Raw genomic sequence first — 11,479 nt, forward strand, 5'->3', positions numbered from 1 at the left:
CATACTTGACAAAGCTATCGTTGCAAGATTTGCTTTAGAAGAACTGCTCTACGCTGGCACGATCCCTTTTGTGGGCAAGCAACAACAGCCTGACTCACGCATTGTCGAAAATTCGCGGACAACCGTATGCAATATTCTTTGATAGAAATTTCTAGATATTTCTCGAACGAACCTGCAGCGCGTGTAAGATGGCGAGGCAGTTCTTGGAACTTGGCGAAGAAGTTTCGCATGCCTCATGTACGAGAGAGAGCTGTGAGAGTGAACTAATCGCTAGAGTTATACATGGAACTCTGATAGGCTTAGTAGAAATCGTTCTCCAGGAGCATTACGGGGATGTTTTACTTTGCCCACGGTGTCAGCTTCACGATTTCGAGGCCTACGCACTAGTGCAGTAGGACAGAGTGAGAAGGATATATCCTGCAAACGTACCCGACAAGTGTCAACCACTTCATAATTTGGTATTAGTTTAATTGTGAACCTAAAACATATGAAGAAGCTGTACGAAGAGTGGGTTGCTCCGTCCGTCTCATGAATTCATTAGCAGTTGAGATTTCAAACTGTCAAGGTGGGTGATTGAAATCAGTGCTCTCATAAATTTTTTTACCTTGAGTGTACAACAATTTTCGATTTGACTTGAGTGAATAGAAATAATTTAACGCGTGCGCTTTGTTTTCAGAAATTTCAACGCAAAAAAAAACAACACAGAGTGATCATCGTAATGGCGGAACAATTGAATGAAAGTAAGATTGATTATTTTTTGAAAATACTATATATGTATATATCAGATCACATTGCTCAGAAAATAATTTTTTTCAGCTTGCATGGCTGGTTTATTTAATAACACCGATCCAGCAATTTTTGACATCATCCGGATTGCTGGATCGGTGGTTCCGCTACGGATCCGCTGGGCGGATCAAGAACGCGACATTCACCAGCGGTTCTATACCACCACTGTCTGCCGCAGGGTCTTGTACTCAAGGGGGCCACAGGGTGTGTATTGCGTAAACTGCGCGCGGGAGGAGGGTCTCGATGAGAGAGCATCGTTTTCGAAACACGAAAGAATACCGTTCTCTCGCATCGAGAGTCTACCATCCTGCGTGCAATCTCGTCGTGTCCAATGAGAATTGCGAACGCATCGATGTGGCCTCTGCAGACATCTTCTGGAATTGTACTGTCAGAAGGAAAAGATGGTTTACTACCCAGAAGATGTCTTACGCAACTGGCCTACATGAGAGCATGTAAATATGCAATTTGTAAATTTTCAAAATTCTAGGTTTCTCAAATTTATTAGAAAGTACATCAAATATGTGTTTTCTCTGTTTCAGATCTCCTTAAGACTCGACCAACGGCAGACAGTGGTGTTATATTACACAGACGGTGTCTTACGTAACTCGCGTTCATGAGAGCATGTAAGTATACAATTTGTAAATTTTCATAATTCTAGGTTTCTTAAATTTTTTTAGAAATTACGTTAAATATGTGTGTGAATATATAAAGTGTTCTTCCTCTTCGAGCACAACTTGTAAGAATGTCTGTAAGTGTGTTTACATTTTGGAATCTTACGCTTCTTGGTGCGAAGCTCGTAAGACAGTCATTGACCGTCTAATATTGAAATGCGGATATGCATCATCAATATTAATATTAATCACGAGGCAATTTTCATTTTGTGAAACGTATATAATTTTTGAACTACTGGTAAATTCGAAAAATTAACGACGGAGCCAGGAATCGAACCTGGTATCTAGCGATGCTTTACCGGAGCCTTACTCCACTAGACCACCTAGCCGCCCTGACTCTGATGTCGTTAATTCCTCTCATCACCAGTAAGTTCAAATTTGTTTTCTTGTGCTGTGATAGTATGTGTGAATATATAAAGTGTTCTTCCTCTTCGAGCACAACTTGTAAGAATGTCTGTAAGTGTGTTTACATTTTGGAATCTTACGCTTCTTGGTGCGAAGCTCGTAAGACAGTCAATGACCGTCTAATATTGAAATGCGGATATGCATCATCAATATTAATATTAATCACGAGGCAATTTTCATTTTGTGAAACGTATATAATTTTTGAACTACTGGTAAATTCGAAAAATTAACGACGGAGCCAGGAATCGAACCTGGTATCTAGCGATGCTTTACCGGAGCCTTACTCCACTAGACCACCTAGCCGCCCTGACTCTGATGTCGTTAATTCCTCTCATCACCAGTAAGTTCAAATTTGTTTTCTTGTGCTGTGATAGTATGTGTGAATATATAAAGTGTTCTTCCTCTTCGAGCACAACTTGTAAGAATGTCTGTAAGTGTGTTTACATTTTGGAATCTTACGCTTCTTGGTGCGAAGCTCGTAAGACAGTCAATGACCGTCTAATATTGAAATGCGGATATGCATCATCAATATTAATATTAATCACGAGGCAATTTTCATTTATAGTTAAATATGTGTTTTCTTTGGCACTAGGCTAAGAGCATTGGAATATGAACGAGGAAAAGCAAGCCTGCACGCTGGAATCACCCGCGTCGACGTGTAGACGTGCGCGGCATCGACGAGACCTGGCAGGCGGATCTTGTTGATATGACGTCGTACGCTGGACAAAACAGAAGCTACAAATACATGCTCACAGTCATTGATATTTTTTCAAAGTACGCGTGGGCTATAACGATAAAGAGCAAGTCTGGAGATGAACCCAACGGCGGACTGTGGTGGTCTATTACCCAGACGATGTCTTACGTAACTCGCGTCCATGAGAGCATGTAAATATACAATTTGTAAATTTTCATGATTCTAGGTTTCTTAAATTTCTTTAGAAAGTACATTAAATATGTCTTTTCTTTGTTTCAGATCTCTTTAATGATCAACCAACGACAGACAGTTTAATAGTAGTAGTAGTGTATCATACAGTAATATACGAATAATGTCACAGTAGTGGGATAAACAGGGTTTTTTGAAAAAAAAAAAAATTTCACAATGGAACGCGTGTCGCTGCATGATGCTTCAACAGTTGACGTAAAAAGATTGGAAAATTCTGAGTGAAAAAAGTTGAAGTCATTGATTTGATGGATTTCGGTTGACCATCGTGGTAGAAATTGAACAAAATGTCAGATACTAATTCAAACTGTGCGCATCTAGTCATAGTTTCACGACTTTATGCTGTAGTTCGCAATGTACAGACCTTTTTTGTGTTAGTTATTATTTTAACACATTTAAGTTACGACGAATCAAGGGATATCTCGCTCCACGAAACAGATTCTCAATTTCATTAAATAAATAAATACCAGATCTTATAGTGATTGTTTCACGATCCGTTTTTAATTCAGAACCTCTATCCTGTTAGTTAAGTGTTTATTTCAGAAACTTCCAGAATTCAACGTCGCATAGAACAGATTCTTGAACGACATCGCATTTTGATTCTCTCTCGTACTCACTACCTTAACTTTTTTCCAATAAAATATTTTTTTATTATCAATACCGACCGTTTTTAATTCCGAATTTCAGAAACTTCCAGAATTCGACGTCGCACCGCAATCCGTTGTCCGCAGGCCGCTCGCCGTCAAGTCGAAACTCGACGATTCCAAGTATTATTTTCGTCGACCGCGTACCTCCATCCGTTTTCTGAAGACGTTTGAATTTTTCCGCGAGCGCTTTCAAGAGTCCGATCGTTGTGATAATTCTCGTCTTTTCTCCAATCGTTGAAGCCTTTCGCAAAATTTTGTTGAGAAACCGAATATATATCTATATATTATATTTAATACTTTTTTTATAAAATTAATAAAAACTTGTCAAACGAAATCTCAATTACGCCTCAACCTTGCATCTTATTCTGGACTAATCTGTACACCAACGTTATCATGTTTTGCATTCCAAGAGCGATAATAACCCAACTCCGTAGGACCTGCGGCTTTAAGCGTACGCTAACTCAGATGTTGGTCGACCTTGCACTCTGTCCTTGATTGAGTCCGCTGAAATCTCATCGTACTGTTCACGTTACAGTTACGAGGTTCAAAACGTAGCTTAGAAAACCTTCGTCTTTGCTCATCGGTGTTCAAAATAGCACTTTCTCAGATTGTAAAAGTCGATTCGAATTGCTGTTACCAACAATTTGTTGAGTTTAAGGTGGACAGGATGGTTTGACGCTGAGTGATAAATACATATATTTTTTTATTCAATATTGAACGTCGTACTATTAAATGGTATAAAATAGAAAATCCGAATTGCTGTTACCAACAATTTGTTGAGATTAAGGTGGACAGAATGGTTTAGCGCTGAATGATAAATACATATATTTTTTTATTCAATACAGAACGTCGTACCATTAAATGGTATAAAATAAAATGGTATAAAATAAAAAGCTTTGTCAAAAAATGTATACAATTTTTTCTTAAAGGTTATGCAACGTAGAATAATTGGAGACGCTGCACACGTTGCCCAGATACGGTGTACAAATTAAGCGAGAGTCGACGCATCTTTGAATTCAATTTGACCGTACTGACCGTCCAGATACTGCAAGAACAACCGCTCCTCCTCCATCGTCTGCACCAATTTCTGATATTGGGTCTCGTCCTCGTTCAGCAGTCGCACAATCCGTGCCGGTAAGAACACGCTGAATTCGGTGTTCAGGTCTGTGACGACACGCTGCCCGAACCTAGTTTGGACTCGTCGAATGTTGGTGACTTTATAGATTTTGAAAAATTTCCAGCTCCCTCAATTTCATCGTCGACAGAAATTCGTTCATGCTTGCAACTTTGTTGAGTTTTGTGAAGTCCATTCTTTTTTTTTTTTTTAATTTTCAGTAGTTATGTGTTTCTTGATAAATTTAGATTTGCTAACTTTTTTTGTCACTTTGTTGAGTTCTGACTTCTGGTTAATAACGGTTTTCAAGTCGTGAATATTTTTTAAGAACAGATCGATACGCTGTTTTAGTTCTGCTTTATATCTATGTCGGTGAGAAGCTCGAGCTCGATGTCGGTACACTTTAACATCGCATCAAACGTCAGACTGAAAATGCAAGACTGTCTTTCTGACCTGAAATTCAGACTTTTGTAGCCGTATTCCTCCCACACAGAATCCTCAAAAAACTTCCAGAAGCTACCGAAATGATGTGTCTTCGATTGTGTGGGTAACATTAGATGTGTACGGTTCGGTTTCTTTCTTACTCCTCGTTGATCTGACGACACTCGTTCAAATCGGCTTCGCCTTCATCGTCATCCGGTTCAATGTCCGATAATACTGTAATTACTTCGTTTTGCCATTTTTGAAAAGTCAGGATCAACGTTTTGTTCTGAAAATATATCCTGTGTGTAGTCTGTGCGATTGCACACGAGCTCTCCGGACACACTCAACGAGCAACCGAAGATCTTGTAGCGAAAACTCTAACGTCGCGTTGCTAAATCCGATAATTACTTCTTCGTTATTACGTATCATGATGATTTTAAGGTTTTCGTCTCACAAGAATAGCAGTCTGACTGATGTACAAGTTTCACGTGCTAATCTATTTTATACGAACGGTGGACCTGGTCAGATGTTACAGATTTACGTTCGTGTATGCGCGCGCACCTTTTAGCATTCCCAGAGCGATAGTAACCCAACACCGCAAATCCATGGCTCTGAATGTACCGCGGCTATCGGTCGACCTTGCACTCTGGTCTTGACTGAACCCGTTCAAAATTCATCGTTGAGTTCACACGGCAGTTACAAGCCAAAAAATGTCACGTGGTTGATATCAAACCGACATCCGAATAAGTGAAAAATAATTCTCGGAACCATTAATTTTGGAATGTCGCGTGGTTGATAACGTGGGAAAGGAATGTGGGGGTGGTTGATGTTACATATCGACAGTCCTACCGTGCGAAAGGAATTTGGAGTGGTTAATGTTACACATCAGCAGTCCTATCGTGGGAAGAGAATGCGGGACGGTAAAAAAGTTCTCGCCCCCGCTGCGCCCTCTACCGTTGGCAGGCGAGCACTATAGACTTTGACCTTCGGTCGGTAAGATTGTCGGTAAAACAGCACGATTTTGACCCTCGAACGATAAGAATTGCCGGCAAAGCAGTGCGATTTTCACCGTCGACCGATACAACTGTCGGTAAGGTTGCATGGTTTTGACCTCAAGTCGGTACGGCAGAGCACGTTTTATCTGACGAGAGTGGGTGTAACTTTCAAGGGTTTGCGTCTGGGGTGCGTGGAGCGGAAAAGGGTTTGAGTCTGGGGAGAATGTCGGTAAGTGTCGGTAAGAGGAATCTGCGCGTAGAAATCTCATAGCTTGTGACGGGTTTTGAGTCCGCACGAATAATGTGGGGGGGGGGGGAAGAGACAATTAGAGACGGGGCGGAGGTAGTAGGTAAAACTTGGTGTGTGTATTTTGTGAGAAAAGAAAAAAATAATAAAGGGGAGGTGGTACATGCGTTGCGATCGGGGGGGGTGAGTCGACTTATATTATTAAAGATACAAAAGGGTTGTAGACTCGAGCGGGGGCTGATCACGCCTCAGCCCTTAGCGTTACTTAATACTAACTTACGGATACGCGCGCGGGGGGGGGGGAGGGGAGTGTGGGAGGTGACGGGGAATATGAGGTCGGAAGGGTTGGTATTGCGAGGGGAGGAGCAGATCGGCGGTAGAATGCAGGCTAACCTGGCGTAGTCGGCGTGTGTGTGGGTGTCTCGAGGTGTGGTGGAGTGTAGCTGGGTGTATCGGTGTGTGTGGTTGTGACTCTCTCTCTTTCTTTCTCTCGGTGTGGTTGAGTGTAGCTGGGTGTATCGGTGTGTGGCTGTGACTCTCTCTCTTTCTTTCTCTCTCTCTCTCTCTCTCTCGTTCGCTCTTAGGCTGGGCTGCTCAGGTGTTGCTGCTGTTACTTCCGTGCTCGTACTGAATCTCGCGCTCGGCTCTGCCGAGCGTCGGGGGGCTTCGGTTATGTTCGGGTCTTTCCCGACGGGACAGGACTCACCCGTTCGGCTCTTCCCCGCGGGTTTGGGGTTTGTTATGACTTGCACTCTAGGTGCAACGTCACAACTCCCCCCTCCCCACGCGGGGCGAGGCCTATAGGGTGAGCCGGTTTCGGTGACGGATTTTGTGGTCCTTTCGTCTGTGTATTCTCCTTTTGTTATTTTTGTTGTTTCTGTGTTGTCTGCTCCGATCTGTCGGGGTTAAGGGATGGAGGTTGGGTTGTATTTGCGGGATGTGTGTTTGGTGTGGGTTGTGGGTCGTCTTATATCTACTTATTCTACTTGGTCTCGTGTGTCTTAATCAAAATCATGTTTTTTTTTTTTTTTTTTTTTTTTTTCTCTTATATAAACTTGTTCTATTCTTATATTATTTTGTACTTGAATTTTTGGTTTTGGTTCGGTGGCTCTCGTCGGTGTGGGTCTTGGTGAGTTTTTGCGTTGTTCTTTGTACCTCGTGGCTCGTGGTTTCTTCTCCCTTCTCTTCTCTCTTTTTGGGTTGTGTTCTGTTTCTTTGGCCTCCGTCTGTCGTTGTTCGTCCGTTGGTTTGGTGTTGTTAGTGTATTTGGTGTTTTCTGTTTTGTCCCCCTTTTTTTTTTTTTTGTATCGTATTGCGTCCCGTGTTGTGTGTGCGTCGTTGTTCGTCCGTCCGTTTGGTGTTGTCAGTTTGTCTAGTGTTTCCTGTTTTGTTCTTTTTTTTGTTTCCGTATTGATTTTCGTTTTTTGTATCGTTTTGAGTCCCGTGTGGTGTGTGTGGCTGGTTGGGGTGTTTGTGTATGTTCGACTGTGTCAGTGAGTGAGGTGGTGTCGGTGTTACTGTCTGTGTCGTTGTCCGTCGTTTGTGTTTGTAGCGTGCTTGTGTGTGTGGTTATCGGTGTGTGTGTTTGTGGGTGTCTTTGTGTGGCTGTGGGTCAGTGGTTGTTATGTGTGTTGTTGTTGTGGTGGTTTGTGTTACCTGTATGTATGTGGTGGGTGTCGGTAGTAGGGTTCGTCGGGTCTCAGGGTGGTGTGTGTCGTCGCGTCCGTATCGGTGTGGGTGTGGGGCCTGTCCTGGTGTTTGCAATAGTGGTGTTCTTTCTGTCTGTGTTGTCGTTGTTGTCGGTCTCGTCAGTCGCAGTGTCATCAGGGCCGGTATTTTAGGTTGCTGCTTTTCCATGTTGTGTTTCTGTGGGGTGAATACACATGTTAGTTTATTTTCGAGGTGTGTTGTTGGGCGTGGTTCTTTTATTGCCTATTTGATTATGTGTATAATTTTAGGTCTTCTATGTGACATTTTCCTATGTTTTTACCGCTCTCTGTTGTTAATTCGTATATTGTGGGTGAGACTTTTCTAGTGATTATGTATGGGCCTATGAATTTTTTACTTAACTTAGCTGTCGTTCGTTCTGGTCCGGATGAGAGTGTATGGTTCTTTTTCAGTACTCTGTCTCCTTCCTTGAATTGAATGTCTCGTCTTCGTAGGTTGTAGTAGTGTGCTTGTTTTTCGTTTGCTTCTATTAAGTGCCTCTGTACTTCGTCTCTAAGTATTTGTAGTCGTCTCAAGTGATCTGTCCATCTGTCTGTGTCTTGTAATTCTACTTCGTCGTCGTTCTCTAACTGATTTCTTAGACATTGTGTGGGATTTAATTCCCTTCCTAGGTTTAAAAAGGCTGGTGTGTGTTTAGTTGATGTGTGTGTACATGTATTGATTGCGAATTGTAAGTCTTGTAAGTGTATGTCCCATTCTGTGTGGTCGTTGTTTACGTAGGCTTGGATCATTGTTTTAGCGGTTCTGTTGACTCGTCTACGGGGTTGGCTTGTGCGTGGTATGGGGGGATTGTTGCGTGTCTTGTGTTGAATTTTTGTGTCAGTTCGCGTATGAGTTTGTTTATGTATGGTGTGCCGTTATCTGTTAGTAGTATGCGCGGTGTACCCCATCGTGATATCACGTGTGAGTGGAATGTCTGTTCTACTGTTTTGGCGTTTGCTTTTCGTATCGGTATGATTTCCACCCATTTGGTGTATAGGTCTTCGAACACTATGATATATTGGTTTCCTTTTTTTGATAGTGGGAGTGGGCCCATGATGTCGGAGGCTACTACTGTCCACGGTTCTTCGATAATTCTAATGCCCATTAGTCCTGCCGGTCGCGCTTGTGTTGTTTTTGTTCTTTGGCATGTGTCACATTTTTTTATGTAGTTTACTGTGTCTCTGTACATCCCCGGCCAACAATATTTTTTTTGCTACTCTTTGGTATGTCTTTTCGATCCCTAAATGGCCTGCTTGTGTTACGTCGTGGTTTTCGTGTAGTATATGTGTTATTTTGTCTTTGGGTATGACTAGTTTCCATGGGTTTGTGTCTGGTAGGAGGTTTGAGTGTAGGGGGTTAGGGCGGTGGAAGTATAGTTGATTGTTTCTGGTTCGCCACGATTCGTTTTTCTCTGGGCGTGTTTGTACTTGTGTTTTCTTGTATGTGTACCACTTGTCTGTCGTGTCTTCTATTGTGTCTATGTGTTCTTCGTCTTCGTGTCGTCTTGAAAGTGCGTCTGGTACGTCGTGCATTGTACCTTTTCGGTGTGTAATGTCAAAGTCGTATTCTAATAGTTCTAATGCCCATCGTGCAAGTCGGCCTGTGGGGTTTTTTAATTCTCTAAGCCACTTCAGTGCGTGGTGATCTGTGATAACTTTGAATTGATATCCTTCCACGTACGGTCTGAATTTTTTAATGGACCAGAGTACCGCCAAACATTCTCTCTCAGTTGTCGAGTATTTACGTTCTGCCTCGCTTAGCGCACGGCTAGCGTAGGCTATGACATGCTCTTCGTCATCGAGAGATTGTGTTAGTACGGCACCTATCCCTGTTCCGCTAGCGTCTGTTTGTAGTGTGAATGTTTGTGTGTAGTCTGGGCATGCGAGTGTGGGTGGTGATGTGAGTGCGTGTTTGATTGTGTTCATTGCGTTTTCTTGTTCTTCCCCCCAGTGCCATTTCTGGTCTTTTTTCAGTAGTCGTGTTAGTGGTTCTGTAATGTGTGCGAAGTTAGGTATGAAGCGTCTGTACCATGATGCCATGCCAATTAGTCTCCGTAATTGTTTTATTGTTTTTGGGCTAGGGTAGTTTTCTATGGGTTGTGTTTTGTCGGGGTCTATGTGTAGTCCGTGTCTGTCTACTATGTATCCGAGATATTTTACTTGTGCGCATCCGAATTCGCACTTCTCTGGGTTTATTGTTAGTCCTGCGTCTGTAATTCTTTTGAGTATTTGCTCTAGTCTTTGTAAGTGTTCGTCGAATGTTTGTGTTACTATTATTATGTCGTCTAAGTATGCGAATGCATATGGTTCGCATTCTGGGCCTATGAGTCTGTCTAGTAGTCTTTGGAATGTCGCTGGTGCGCCTGTCAGTCCGTATGGCATTCTTTTAAATTGAAATAAGCCCATTCCCGGGACTGTAAAGGCTGTTATGTGTTTGCTGTCTTTGTCGAGTGGTATTTGGAAGTATGCTTGGCTTAAGTCGATTTTTGATATGTACTGTGCTGTCCGTAGTTTGTCTAATATTGCTGTCATGTATGGTAGTGGGTATGCGTCTTTTTTTGATACTGAGTTAACCTTCCTAAAGTCTAGACAGAAGCGATATGTGTTATTTGGTTTTTTTATCATGACAATTGGGCTTGACCATTCGCTTTCTGATGGTTCTATCACGTCTTCTCTCAGCATTTTGTGTATTTCTGTGTGGATGGCTTCTCTAATTTTTGGTGATACCATATAGTATCTTTGTTTTATGGGTGCGTGTCCTTGTGTGTCTATTTTGTGTTTAATTAGGTGTGTTAGGCCGAGTTGGCCTGTTAGTGTTGAGATTTTCTGTTGTATTGTCGTCTGTAGTTGTGTGTGTTGTGATTGTGTGAGTTCTTGTATTCCTGCGCATATCTGTGGTTCGGTTTCTTTGCTGGTTTGTGTGCCGTCTGTTGTTTGTGCGTTTGTGGGTGTGATTTTTTTATTTGTGACTTGTGTGTTCTGAGGGTTGTCTTTTGGGGGGGTGTTTTCCGGTGGTGTCTTTGTGCTGGGTAGTGTTGGTGTTAGTGGTTTTTGTTTCATGGTTGTTTTTTTTTTTTGTGTTTCCATGTCTTTCTGTTGTTTTCGGGTTTGTTTGTTGTTTCGTTGCTTCTAATTTTTCTGCTGCTTTTGCTTGTTTTGTGTGTGTTTGTGTTGATTGGTGTCGTGTTTCTCGTGTTTGATGTATTTGTATGTATTCTTTGAGTGGTGTTGGTAGTTCTTGTGGTCTAGCTTGCATGTGGTAGTGTGTCTGTGGGTCGTCTATCAGTGACCATGTGTTTTTTCCATAATTGCGTGGTGTTGTGCCTGTGTTTGGGTTCGTTTGTGTTTGTTGCTGAGTGTAGTGCGGTGAGTTGTACGTGATTGCGGGGTATCGAGTCTGTTGCGTGTTTTGGTTTGTTTGGTTTCGTCGTATGTTGTCTGTGAGTGCCGGTGGTATATTTGGTGTTGGGAGTATTGCTGGGCGGGGTTGTGTTTGTGTGTACTTGTACGGGATGTATTGTGTGTGGTGTGTTTGGTGTGTG

This window comes from Neodiprion lecontei, chromosome 2 (assembly GCF_021901455.1).
Source record: "Neodiprion lecontei isolate iyNeoLeco1 chromosome 2, iyNeoLeco1.1, whole genome shotgun sequence".
In the NCBI taxonomy this organism is placed as follows: domain Eukaryota; kingdom Metazoa; phylum Arthropoda; class Insecta; order Hymenoptera; family Diprionidae; genus Neodiprion; species Neodiprion lecontei.